Source organism: Molothrus aeneus, chromosome 1, assembly GCF_037042795.1.
Source record: "Molothrus aeneus isolate 106 chromosome 1, BPBGC_Maene_1.0, whole genome shotgun sequence".
Lineage (NCBI taxonomy): Eukaryota > Metazoa > Chordata > Aves > Passeriformes > Icteridae > Molothrus > Molothrus aeneus.
This window is the reverse complement of record NC_089646.1, coordinates 82358266-82373172: the sequence shown is the minus strand read 5'-3', so window position 1 is coordinate 82373172 and position 14907 is coordinate 82358266.

Here is a 14907-nt window from a genome sequence, read left to right as displayed (position 1 = left end):
GGGAAGGCAGGCTAAATGAGTCTGGAATGTGTAAACTGTTTTATCAATGGAGAGGATGGAGGGAAGGCAGCAGTTGTAGGCGCAGGGAAGCATGGTGCTGTGAAAGAAAGGACAGATCTGATACATACAAACACTCTCAGATAAGAAGAAGCTTGTAAACATCCTTGTGTCCCTCATTGGAAATATTCAAGAACTGTCTGGACACCATCCTGTGCCATGTGTTCTGGGATGACCCTGAGCAGGGAGGGTGGACCAGGGGGCCACTGTGGTCCCTTTCAGCCTGATCCACTCTGTGATTTTGTGCTTCTGTGATTTGTACCTGCTGGCATGTCAAAAGGTGTGTGAATACCGGAGGGGTGGCAGTGATGTAGTTACACCTGTGTGCTTGGAGGACAGTGTGCAATTGCTCATTGCCATTGGTGAGAGTTTCAATTACGCTTTCCTTTGAGGTCAGGATAACCTAAAGTAAACTCCCACAATTATGGAATTCAGCACAAAGGATCCTGAAATGCTTCTAGAAACTGTTGGAAAGCAAGTCACTGCATTAGTTCATCAAAACTGAAACAATGCAATAAAAAAATCATACCTTTGCAAGCCTTTCCCCAGCAGAGCACAGCCAAATATGCATTTTGCTATGTCTTCTGACAGCACTACTGCCTCTGTCACATAATTATTGGGGGGCAATGAAGTTAGGAACAAGGAACTAAGATGAAAAGCTGTGTATTATAGTACCTCCTCCTTTAAGAACATGAAATAAATTGTGATCTGATAGGACATTAGAAAATCATCTGCACAATCTGCAGTAACCACTAATATTTCTATTACTATCTAAAGGGACTCAGGGCTTAAATTCTTTATGCTACAATACTATTTTCTTTGCTTTAATTAATTATTTCTCTATAAGGTCAAGAGACCTTTTTTCTGTCTGTACTAATGCTGATACCTACAAATAGTTGCATATTCCAGGTTCCTTTCTCATTTTCTTTATGAGTATAGCAAAGGACTGAAACATATTAATTAAATATTTGACATTAGACAACCTGTTAAAGAAAATGGGGAACTTTTGACAGACAAAACTCAATTGTTCCGCAGGGGACAAAGAATTTTTTGTTCAGAAGAGCACAGTTTCCTCATTTCTTTCTTTCTCTTGTTATTCAAGAATAGAGTTGCAGAGCCATAGCAGAATTTCATTTGAAAGGGTCTCTGGAGTTGTCTAGACCCATTCTACCTTTGAGCAGTACTAAATGAAAAGCTATGTGAGGTTGCTTAAAGTCTTGCTGGGGTGACTTTTGAAACATCCTAAGGATGGTGAGTGCAAAACCTTTCTGGATGACCTGACTGTAACAGAGCTACAGAAACTCAGAAGAAGAAATATAGAAAAGGTTCCTTATTTACATGAAATGGAATAAATAATTCCACAATAATATCACCACCACCACCATTTTATTATTTTTCTGATGCTTTTTGCAGATCAAAACTGAAGCGATGGGTTTTTTTCTCTTTTAAACAAAATGAGATGTATCTGTGCCTCAGCTTTTACAAGTCTTCAGCTCTGCTTGGAAAAGACTTTTCCTCGAAGCAGCATAGGTCCCAGTGAGAGATGGGCACTTTCTAAACAATCTCAGATTTTCTAGATTTTTTTAGCCAAGTAGCCAGCTCTTTTTCTTGCTGATGGTCCTGATAGGCCATCATTTGTCCTTGCCTGTGCTCTTCATGTTTATTTTTTTCTGAACAAGGGGCAAAGTCTTCAGTCAGTTCTTTCTACCCTCACCTATAAATAGAACACTTCTCCAGTTATCTTCAAAATTTTGACATTGTAACTTATTTTATTTCAATAACATATCTTACACTTTTTCTGGTTTTTCTGCACTGATTTTATAGGTGTGATATTTGTCAACACTAACACACAGATGAGAGGATACCATACACCCATGATAGATGGCTTCTCTCCTGTTTATTTGTAGACATTCAAATACAATTCTTGAACAGATCTTCTATTTTATAAATTATCAATACAGAAAATCCTGTCAGAAAATCCTTTGCAGCTGGAGCTCTCAGAAGATGAAATTCTCCTTCCTGACAGAAAGAGTGGTGTCTAGAATGAGAAACCTTCCTTCAGAGTTTGTCTGAGATCCCAGGGGAAGATTTACAGGTGCATGCTGACCTGGATGTGCCATGATTTGGGTAGGAAGGGTTTACATGGTGTATGACTACTTTCCCAATTTAAAAAAAGCCAATCAAGCCTCAGCTGGGCATACTCTATTGAGTTATAGATAAACAACCTCATTTTCATTGCAAACAGAATTACCACACAGAATTATCTGCGGGTTTTTTTTCAGGTAGGTCATTTTGAGAGTACTTAATAATCCTGACACAAAGATTGAACTGTAAATTGACATGAAGTGTTACCAGACATAATTGGATACAGGATGGCTTCTGAATCCGAAAGCCTGCAGGTCATTAGGCTGTGAATTCCAGACACTTTTGTGACATTCATCATGTGCTAAATAATGTGCTCAGCCTGGGCTGCATATGATCTGTTGAGAGGTGTTAAAAGGGCCTAAGAGCTGGCCGCTGCAGGAACCTTAGGTAACAGGAAAAATGAAGTCAGTAAAACTGACAATGTTTTCTTCCTATAAAAATTAAGCTACTAATGAAAAATGCTTTGTGAAAGTGCATGTTGTTGAAGTTGATGTTTTTTGCTGTGCAATCCAAAACAGATTGCTAAATCTCTGAAAATTTTGGAGGTTTATGATCTGCTATCTATATGTTATGTAAAAACATATTTGTTCATGAAGGTCACCATGTTCTCTTTCCTCAGAATTAAGAACAAATTATTCTGTGTATGCTTGTTTGCTCCTCCTTTAGTAAAGAATTTCTACTGATGCACATTCTTTCTCTTCAGACAATTGATCTTCATGTGGTATGTCTGTCTCATACATTTGTCACTCTCTTCTTCATTCTTGTGAGAGATGAATTTCCTTCCTCAGACCTTGTCAACATTTAGATTGAGAATATGCAGATTGTGCTAGTGCATCAGGTTAGAAAACTTTATTTTGACAGAACAATCAAGTTGTATAATTTTGGATGAAGACATGAGTGCTGTCCCAACCACCTACGTTTTGGCAGAAATCCTGATGTCAAACAGGCACTCTGATTTGTGTCAAGATTTTTGTTTGTTTTGTACCATATGGAGAAAATTCAAATAATTTCACTTTGTAGTCACTTGATAGTTCCTGTATATCTTGCAATACTGATTCAGTGCTGAAACAAAGGCCTAATTAGAATGTTAAGGGGGAAAATGTACATAATTATTTGAGTTCCGTTATCTGTTATTAACTTGGTCCCATTTTTTCTTTCCTCTTTTTGAATGCTATTTAAAATATTCTACATTTAAAAATCAGAATATTATTTTTTTTTGTTCTGTAAGTCGGTAGAAAGACTGAAAAAACCATTGATCAGATCTTTGGAGATTACATTTTACAGATATGTACTGTAATAATTACCATCAGTTTTCAATTAAATTAAGAGAAACAAATCAAAAAGGACTGGCTGAAATAGTTCTGCAATACTCTATTTCACAGAATTTTAGTTACAATTTTCATTTTCAATTCATGCTTTTTTATAATGCTTCTAATATCTTAATCCTTCAAAAAGAAATAAAGATGCATAAGCTAGAAATACCATTAAGATAGAATTCTTTTCTCTTTGAAAAAAAATAATTTTACAATAAAATCAAGGAAGTTCTGAATGATAAAATGAATCTTCAGGCAAATGCTTAAAATCAATTTGGTTGGATGCTGCACAACCAAACCAAACCATGGTGTTTTCATGTACAGAACTGTAGAACTCACAGGTCCAGTGATTGGATCACTTTCTTGAGAAAACTTGATATCTCAAGTTCTGATGTTTGAATTTTCTTATTTTGATCATCTATGAAAACCTTCCTTCTGTAATATAATAATTTCAGAGTAAAGGTCTGCAAAATCAGGACAAATGGCCAGTTATGAGATACATGCAGCTCAATTTTGTTCAGCCACTCTTTTGCACTTTTTTGTTGGGAGAGAGAGGCTCTGGTCTGGCACAATAAATACATGCTCAAAAAAAACAGTCTCTGAGCTCTTCTGTTTTCCAGTGGCAATAGTGGTTCACAGGGACTGTCCTGGCTGACAGGACCACTGAAACACAGTGCACGTCAGTCATAATTTATTCCCACCCCACCTTACCTGACAAGTTCATTGAACAAAATGAGGTCAAAAGCAGATGATGCAGAGCCAACAGCATCCTTAAATATAGCACCTGGAGGTGTTGCTTCTATAGAGGACCCTGTTGTTGGGGAGTCCAATTTTTTATAAGCTGCTGAGCATTCAAGGTACAACTGAGGAAGAACAGAGCCAGGTTCATGGCTGGTTGTTAATATAACTATTTGAAAGGTTCACGCCTTGCATTACATAATGCATCTATAAAGCAGGCCTTGAGAAAATATATTCCATAGAAAGACTTTTACTAGTACAAGCTGAAAGGATGGTAAAAATAACAAAGCTGTTCCTCCAGTAAGCAAACAGCCAAATAGAAGCCCTTCATTTCCTAGCTTTTGTGTTGTCCATTTCCCCTTCTGCCTCTCTCCTTGTTTCTTCTGCAGTATCTAGAGTAGTGCTATATAGCATATCAGCCTGTTTTCTCATGGCTTTCCTTAAATGGAATCTTCCCAAATCAGATTTCTTGGCTCTTCCAACAGATGTCTAAATCGTTGTAGACCTAACTGTCTTAAGTTTAGAGAAAGTTCTGCAGTTTAGATGACATAAATATTATTGCTAGTGTTATTAATGGCAGACAGCTGAATGACATCATACTACCTAGAAGGTCATGCAGTTATCTCCCCTCCAGAGGAAATTATCTTTATTCTCTTACCAGGAAACATAGAATATCCTTAGCTGGAAGGGAGCCAAAAGGATCATCAAGGTCCAGTTCCTGGCCCTGCACAGGACAGCCTCAAGAATCACACCATGTCCCTGAGAGTGTTGTTCAAATGCTTCTTGAGCTCTGTCAGGCTGGTGCTGTGATCACTCCTCTGGGGAGCCTGTTCCAGTGTCCAGCCTCTGGGTTGCATCTGTAACTGCAATGAGATCTCTCTTCAGTCTCCTCCTCTCCAGGAGAGAATGAGTGACCTCAGCCCTTCCTCATATGCCTTCCCTTCAAGACCCTTCACCATCTTCATAGCTCTCCTTTGGATGTTCTGTAATGACTTAAAGTCTTTTCTATATTGTGGCAGCCAGAACTGCCCCCAGCACTCGAGGTGAGGCTGTCCCAGTGCAGAGCAGAGCAGGACAATCCCCTCCCTTGCCTGGCTGTGATGCTGTGCCTGATGCCCCCCAGGACACAGTCTATGCATAGCTATGAAGCGGGTCCTGTTTAGAGTAAATTTAGACTAGAAGACCTCCAGGTGTCCTTTTCTACATTAATTTTTCTGTAATTCTACCACACAACCTAGCATGGAAGGCAGACACCGTCTGTATATGTGACATTAACAACATCATGCAAAACAGCAGTGTGGAGGGGGAGGACTGTTAAAAAGCTTTGACAACTGCATAGGAATTATACCAACTGTGCAGGCCTCTCTTTTTAAGTGTGTTCAGATACAATTCAGTTAATTTTGGTAATGTTATTGTGTTCCTCGTATAGACATAACTATATTAAGGCTTGTAGTTAGGAAACTGCAAGAGACTAATGCAAATCTTTGCAGCTGTGGCATTCAGAACCATTTACTGGTTTATAATTACCAAAGTAAGCAATATGCCTTTTTTCAAATATTTTCAGCAACAATAAAAAGCGCATAAGCAAAAGAAAGGAGCTGAAGCTTTGAAGTCAGACAACCACATGTACAGCACTTGTTTAATGCAAAGAAACATATTGCTTCTCTAAAACAGATGCTATGGGAAAAAAAAGAATAAAAATATATATAAAAATATCCTCAGATGAGCAATAGGAGAGCACTAGAATTGTGTGTTTGAGACAAAAATTAACCCCACAAATACAGCAATATCGCCTTAACACTTTGATCTTGCATAATTCATTGCAAATGTGGTTAGAACCCTTTTTTTTCCTTTTATATATATATATATAGGAACAACTAAGACAGGTTCAACCCTAGCTTAGTGTCGCTAATAATTAATAGGCAATCTTTTTGATACTTGGCTAATTTCAGAGCATGTATTGGACAGTTACTCTTTATCTGGAGTTTACAGATGCTCTACATTTTCTTCCCTTAAAAGGTTGCTGGTAGGACAGCAGGGAAAAGTTATTTCTCTGGATTTTTATGGGGGAGGGGGGAGTTGGGAGTCTGCAGCACAGTGCACCCTAAGAAACTGCTAGAAAATACAGGGCTGCTTCTTACAGAGCCAGAAGGTTAACAGTGTTGTCTACAACTGGAAATCTGATGTAATCTGTCTGAGCAGGACTGGAAAGGTCAATAAAAGAAGACAGTAGGTAGAGGGGAGGGAGCTTTGTAGAACTTTTTGTTGGAAAGTTACTTGCTCTAGTGGTGCTTGTAACTAGCCTAGCATCTACAAGTACTGTAGGTGTTCAGAAGAAGAAAATGGTGAATGTCAGAAGTCTGGCCAGTTCACACAAAGGTAAGAAACAGTGTCAATCCCTAAAATAACTGTGTTCCACTGGATATCTCTGGAGTGCTGTGTAGTGCCTTACTAGCAGGGAAATCCTATTTGTCCTGCACTCCACCATATCCATGGGATTATTTCAACATGTTGCTTTTGTGACAAGCAAGAAGGTCAGAAAATGCATGAGCAGGAATGCAGATTTGTGTGACCTTGCCCATGTCCTCCAAGAAGCATATTCAACTCATCCTGCAGGACAGAATTTATCACCTTTATTGATGTAGTAAACTTTACCTTTGAATCTGCATCTGATATACATGTTAGTGAAATTAATTGTGTTTGAATTATTACTTGATAAATAATACATTTCTCTTACAGCTAAGTGAAAAGAACAAAGAATCAGATTGGATCAGAGTTCCATTAGAAAGACATATCATTAAGCCTAAAGCTTCTTTCCTCCCTTGTTCCTCAAAACAGGATAAATCTCCAGAGGACCTCACTAATATATGAGCCATTCAAAGACTTCATCCTCTGAGAAACCATTTGAGCATGGAATCTACAGCAACAGGTAATCTTGCTGTCCTTTCTTTGGATTCACTCCTACAGGTCCATGCCCTTCCTGAGCTGGAGATCCCAAAGATGGATGCAGTGTTCCAGGTGGAGTCTCACTGGATTGAGGAAAGGGATCTTTTGTGTGTAGATGTGCTGCAGCAAAAGAGTTACAAATGTAAATAGGAACCTTCAATTTTGTATGAAAAGCACCCAATGAGTCTGGCTTGATATGGTAGAGAAAAAAATATTCCTAAAGAGAATGGCATTTTAAAAAGTGAAATACCAATGCTTCTTATCTTAATTGGTTTACTGATACAGAAAAGAAGGATTATTAAGCAGAAATCAGCTGAAACTGCAAGCAAACTGAGTTATTTTCATTCTCTCCTAGGATTTTATTTTCTTCTACAGCCTTGGGAGCAGCTATGTTTTTTATCTCTATATATATCTTGCAGATGCAAATATGTGGTGGGCTAGTCTTAGTTAACAACCAAACTCTCACCCAGCTGCTCACTTATTCCAGCACTCTGCTCCCAGTGGGATGGAGAGAGAAAAGAAGAAAAAAAAATTAAGAAAGAGAAAACTCATGGGTGGCGATAAACACAGGGACACTGCTTTCCAATTATTGGCACAGGCAAAGCAGACTTGACTTGCCAATAATTAATTTATTGTCAATATATTTCATCACCACCAGATTGAGGTGGTGAGAATCCAAACCCCAAACACTGAAACAACCTTTGCTCTCCTCTTTCAGATCTTAATTCCTTTAGACCCCTTCATTCCTTTACACTCATCTACCCCACCCAGAGGCACAGAGGGATGTGAAGGATGCACAGGGGGATGTGCAGTCAGTAAATAGCAGTAGGTCTACCCTCTCCTTCCTCTTCACTCTTTTCCCCTGCCCCAGATTCCAGTCCTCCACAGGCTGACTTGTGTATTTCTAGAGCTTCTCTTTCTCACCCCTGCCACACTTGGAGGTCCCCCTTACCAACATCTCAACATCTGCATGCAAAACAAACTATCAAGGACGTGGAGAATGCTTTTTGAAGAAATCAAGACAGAATGGAGGGAAATTGTGGGTTGAGCAGAAGGCAAACTCTGTGATGAACAGAAGCTGCCTGAAAATTGTTCTGGAAATTTGTGTATCACCCTCTGACTGCCTCCAGCAGAGAGTAATACCATGCCAATAAATTCTGCATTTCTCAGAAGCTGACTGCATTTCCCATGGCTTTGATTCAAGTTTTCAGGGGGAAAAAAAGAGGTTTGGGGATATTTGGTACACATTTGTACCTATTTATCATGCAAATCTTACTTACAGAGGGCCCTTACAGAGGGGTCTGTATCCATCACTGCTGCAAATACAATGACAAGTCACCGTGTCTGTGGTGATGCCACACCTGGCAGTGGTGAGCTGTGTGGCTCTGAAATAATGGAGCCATGTTATAGCAATTGCCCTCCATTCTGTTGTTCTTCTGCTGAAAAACCACATAAGGTGGGATGTGCCGTGGGACTGCTGGCAGTGCTTGGGTCCATGGCTGCAGATCTTGGCATCATCACATGGTCCTGGAGACAAGGGATTACTTCAATGTCACACAGCTGGGTATTACTTTTAGCTGTCTTGTTCTTGGAGTGGGAGCTAGAGCCCCAAGTCAGTCGCCTGAGACCAAGCCAGAGGCCATAAATAGGAGATCCACAAATTTAGCATGTCAGGGGATCAGTCACATTCTCTGGGACAGGCACAGGCTGTCTCTTCAAATTTCTTCTGAAAGACTGAAAACAAGATGAAAGAAAAATAATTTATAAGTTATGACAGAGAATAAAGGAGATGCAGTGACTGATCTGCTCAGTAGTCGATAGTTCTTGGGTTCTGTTAAACCCTGGAGGACTTTCCTGGGGACAGTTTAGTTATTGGTGGCCTTGAATTTGCAAGTAGTGGGAACAAATAAAGAGAATTCTTAAAATGCCTTATCATTAAAAGTTTTTTCCTAGCAAGTCAGTCATCACAATATCTTTCAACAACACAAAAAAAAAATTCTGACTTCTTTCTGTAGTTGGAAAAGTTAGTTCTATACTTCATAACACTGATGCAGAGGTGGATCTTATTGAATTTAATATGGTCTCAAATAGTCACTGTTGGCTACTACAGTGTTATGTTCCATAAGAAGCAGTACAGTATTATTTCAATAAGAAAATTGTTAGGGCAAAATGCTTAAATTTCTGCAAGACATTTAACATGGGCTTACCTGTTGCCCTGCTAAAACAACGCTGTACACAGTCAGCATACAGGTAGTTAAATAATGGTCTGCAAAAATATATGTGAATTAGAGACAGCCACTTGACAACAAGGGTTCTAGTGAAACCTTGCAGAGGTATGTTTAGTAGGGCTTGTTGAGTCCTGGCCTTGCCTTGCATAAGCACAAAATCTGATAATCATCCTCCCAAGCACTTCAAATTTTATTCGAAAAAGGAATAAATCTTGGGAACAGACAGATCTTCTTTTGGAAAGGTGGCTCAAGATTTCGGTGCTCTAATACTTGCTATAGACCTTTTTCATCCAGATACACTTGCATACAGACTGCTTTTATCCATTTGCTTTTATGATGGTTTTATCATTTTGATTTTCTCTCCCTCTGGTATTAAATACTCTCCTCTATTTTTAGAAGGAAATTGCTTCAGCTAAGTCTTAATTTTGCAACATTCGGAAGAAAAATGCTCTTTTAGTCTCCTTTAAAGGAGTCTTCTTCCAGGTTCACTTGTGTTACTCACTAGGATTTTATTCTGTGTTGGGGTGAAATCTGGATGGACACCTGTCTGTTTTTCCCCATTTCCTGAAACTAAGAAGTTCTTGACAGTGTAAGCACTATTCTGCAACAACCAAACATTTTGTTATCTACATTATTGTCATCCTCAATCTGAAACACAGCACTGCACCAGATATTGGGAAGAAAATTAACTCTACCCCAGCTGAAACCAGGACACTGCATGAAGAAAATCAAGGCACAAAAGTGAAACAGATCATCAATAGCCTCCAGCTGATTACTCTTTTAGTGAGATGTAGGGAGAAAATACTGTGGGGTGTCCATATCCACAGCTTAGACATGGTTTTGCAGTTCTCTGTACATGTTTTGCATTCATATTTTTTTGCCCAGGTAGTCAGGAGTTTATGGTTATCTTTCTGATGGAGTTGACCACTATTTGTTATAATGACATTAATATTTCCCTCTCTTGCTTTGAAATGCTTTCCTCATACATAATATAATTGCATTTGCCTTCCTTGGTGCTTAATCTTGATGGTTTATAATAAACCTGCAGCTAATTAGTTGAGATTACAGGTCGCATGGCTTATCAGTTACTTCCAAGCAGTGGAACTCCCAATTTACACTGAGATCCAGAGTATTTTTTCAAGTGCATTGCCTTGCAAATAGCAATACTGATTTTATTTGCATTTTCATTATTTCAGTCCTGGTCATTCAGTTATTGCAGTCCTCTTTTATGCAGTCCTCTTTTCTAGCCTAGAAAATTCTGTATGCTTTATAGGGCATGCACTTTTGCTTCATGACATCATTAATGAAAATATTGGAAAAGCTTCGTTTCAGGGATAGTACTTAAAAAACTCCACCAATCACCATCTTCTGGCACAGTATTTATTCTTTCAGTGGTATCTGTTGTAGTCACCCCTCTAGCAAGCACCTCACCTGCCCTGCATCTCCTGTACTAACTCTCTAATTCTGTTACTCATTCGGATCTTTTTGAAACAGAGTGCTTCAAGTGAGACACACTTCCATCTTGTATGTCATAATTCTGCGAAAAAGAGCGGGGGAAGCATGCCAATGAACATGGAAAATAGACAAGATGTCTGCCAACCACTAAGTTGAAATCAGTTGTATAAATGAATAATCTTGGACATCCTGTTTTGTCTAAATTACTTCTATTTTTTTCTGACAATGAAGTAATTTCACAGCTTCTATGTTGAATTTAAAGATACTACCCCTTCTTAACATTTACTGCACTATTTTTTAATATAAAATTTCATATTCAGTATATAATGAGCACTTTTCTCTACATCATCATTCCTAAAACAGATTGTTTGTGTCCCATATTAGCTGACATCCACTTCTGCAAAATTTTCAGTCCAGAGAATCATAGATAATTCTGAGTCTTTCACAAATAAGGGACATACAGAAGAGAGAGATGCTAACAGCCACTATTATCAATGTTTTTTTCAAAATATTGTCTGTAATTTGTTGTTTGATTTTTCAGAATTCTGATCTTAATGCACATGTAGTTGGTGGCCCATTTAAAGCAGGAGACACTTATGTCAACTTCAAAATTAAAGAGGATAAGTATTTTCGGATATTCACACTTTTTTTTTCTCAGAGCAATGTAAATTGATGAAAGAAAATATGTCAAAACACGGTTCATAATAAACCTGTGCAACCTGCTGTAAAAAATAAAATAAATCCTTTACTGAGATGAAGAGCTTTGTTGAATTCAAGGTTGGCACATATCTGTGAATTCATGTGGGCCCCCTCTAACTGTCACTTTGTGAAGTCAAAAGTTCTTACTCCACTAATGTTTGACAGCAATCTGAGCTGCTCAACTAAATAGAAATAATCCCCTAAGGGTTTTTCTGACTGCCCTCTCTATCTCTTAGCTATCTCTGACACACTCTTTAGAGGGCTCTAAATTTTAAAATTGCCTCTTAAAAAAATGAATGTAGCAGGGATTTGGGTGGTCAGCTATCTCACATTTCTTTCTCTAGTGGGCAGTCTATTTCTAAAGCAATTAACATCACACACAGAAGATAGAAATTCTCAAAATCATTTTAGGATTTGTAAAAATGTCTGAGAAAAGTGAGTGCACAGAGAAATAGGCATATATTCCTTAACATGTCACGAGGCGGCACATTGTACCATCATCTCAGAATTGTAGCATCTCCAGTTTGCCTTAGGGAATAGGGTGGAGCTCAGAAAAGATTATCATGTTATGCAAATGGATCTGGAAATGCTCTCTAAGTGGTTTCATGGTTTCAGTAGGTACAATTTTTTATTATTGTACAGCCAAGGCACTAAACAACTTAATCCTCTACTGAAGTTATTTTACCTGCCTTCAGTATTGGTTGGATTAGTAAAAACTCTCTTTGTGACTGACAGATGTTCATGCCCAAAGTCATCAGACAGATGTCCCAGGGCTCTGCCTGCCAAAGAAAAATGCACATTTGGTAGGATCGACTAAATACATTTCATTTAAATGGATTGGAATGCATTTAACTTCTAAGTGTTGGCCTTATTTGTTCTAGTAGCATGGCTAAAGCCAATTTGAGATAATGTTCCCTCCAAAATGTAACCATTACATCCAGCATATTAAAGTTAATCCATTGTCATTGATTTTGGTTCTGTGCCACACTGGGGAACACATTAGTCACTATTTCAGAAAGTATGACACAATTCTTTGGTATCATTTAAAGAGCTTCTCTTAATCAAAATTTTTAACATGGTATGTATCGATATTATTTTTCTTTCCTTAGCTCACCACTGGTCTACTTGAGATTCAGTTAATTATACAAGGAAAACACATTCAAATTTATCTTAAGCTCATATAGATAAGGGTATAAGAAGCCATTTCTTAACAAAGAAAGGAAGAAAAGGAGATAGTTTATTTTCTTGCAATTGCATGCCAATACCAAATAAAACATTAATTTAACAGGGAGTGAAGTGTACCTGCTTCATCTTTCTTGTATTCCTGACACAATTCCCACTCTTTTTTCTTTTCATTCTATCTCATGTTGATTTCACCTGCAATATTTTGGCCATGTAAGTTAGATACCATAAAAAACCAGAGAGAAATATTTTGTTCTAAGAAACCCTGAGCTGCTGCAGCAGGTAGAACTTTAGAAATTGCTTAGAGCTTACAATATATTAGTAATTGTGTAGTAAACCTAAAGTGCCTTCCATATTCTGCTAACAAACAGCACTTCAGAGCTTGGGGAAGAAAAAAGGGAAGATGGCTAGTGATTTTCCTGCTGTATTTTAGAAGCCTGTATTAGCAAGTCTTTTACATGTTTGTGAACAGGGAAGAAGCCTGGTAGTAGAGCTGAGCATGGAGGAGAAAATTGTTACTACTTAAAACCAAACTAGAATTCTTGGTATTGCATGTAGCTTCCCTGAGGAACAGGCAGATTTTCCTGCTTCATAAAGCCAGATGGAATGGCTACTTTTTTGGGAAATCAGAAAAGTAATCTCACACTGATTTTTTTGACCATTCTTGTAAAATACGTTGGAAAAAATAATTGTGTTTTGTGCTTACTAAATATGACATTCATTCATTATTACACCCAGCAGCAGGAAAAATCCAGCCAATGAGCTCTTCACTGCATGTAGGCTCCAGGAGGGTTATCAGTATTCAACACATTCTGAGTTCCTTCACCCACTCCAGTTTCTCTGTGTGTGCTTCTTAATGAGCTAATCCCAAGAAAGGAGGACCACAGGCATGTCATTGCCTTAATTTCTTTATCAGTATATTCCAGAGATGGAGAAAAAAACATTTTTAAGTGCAGGGTGAGAAATCTCAGAAGTTGTAGTCAGAACCAAGTGATGACTCTCACATGGTAGATGCCTTACTGGGTTGAGAATTGATTTGCAGGCTTGGGATACTGAATACTTGGAGATACCTTACTACGTGAAGGACTTCCTCTTCTTCAAGTTGCGGGAGAGAATCTTATCCAAGGGTTGATACAAGTAATTCAGAGCAATAAAAACATGTCTGTATTCCAAAAATATACACTGAGAGGAACAAGAGGTGGCTATAAAGCATGAGAGACAAAGTTCTATCTGTATCTGGACATGAGGTGTGCCAAGAGTGGGCAATGACTGTTATACTACCCAACTAGAAGAACTAAATTGAATGCTGTTACCTACATCAGACACAGGTTTTACCTTTGCTCATTTTTATATTTGTGTAGAAATTCTTTAACCACTTCCAAAGTGCAGCTAGGATGCCAGCTATCTCCCAAAAAGCCCCTCCTTAAGCAGACCAGCTGACCAGGTGGGCAAGATATTCCTCTGCCCTAGAAAACAGGCTGCTTCTTTCTTGCCTGTACTCGCTCGGATGTGCAAGTGGCCTGTGGAGTGTTGGTGTGCTGGCTGCATGGCCAGTTCATGGCAGACATCTAGATGTGTGCTCAGGAGTCCAGCGACACTGACTGTCCTCACTATGGGTTTTTCCCTAGCAGCACCTTCTGTCCTGTCCTGAGCCTGTGCCTGCCCTGAGTGTGGTTATGTGTCCTTCCAGTGATGTGCCAACGCTGCGTGACACGCTGTTCAGCAGATCATGCTTATCTTGCTCAGCGTTGGAGTGCCAGTGGTGGAGCTGACTTGTCTCCCATAATGCCAGCTCTGAAATGGTTCTCTTCCAGGTATTGTGGGCTTCCTTGGGCCTTTAGTGGGATAGGAAGCTTTCAGTAGCGTTGAATAAGGGAAATCCCTTAATGTCTGAACTGGCTGCGTTTACTGTTTGATGGAGCTCATGGTACATGACATCTTCAGAAGTAGGGTGTCACCATGATATTTTCTGAAAAATCCCTTCACCAGGATTTTTCTCCTGAGAAGCTCAGAAGCCTCAGAAAAGAAACATAAACAATAATTATCTGATAGCTTGGAATGTGGTCTAGAGGTTGCTTACCAACAGGTGCATCTTTGATTGGTTCCATGTGAATTGTTTTTTATTAATGACCAGTCCCAGTCCA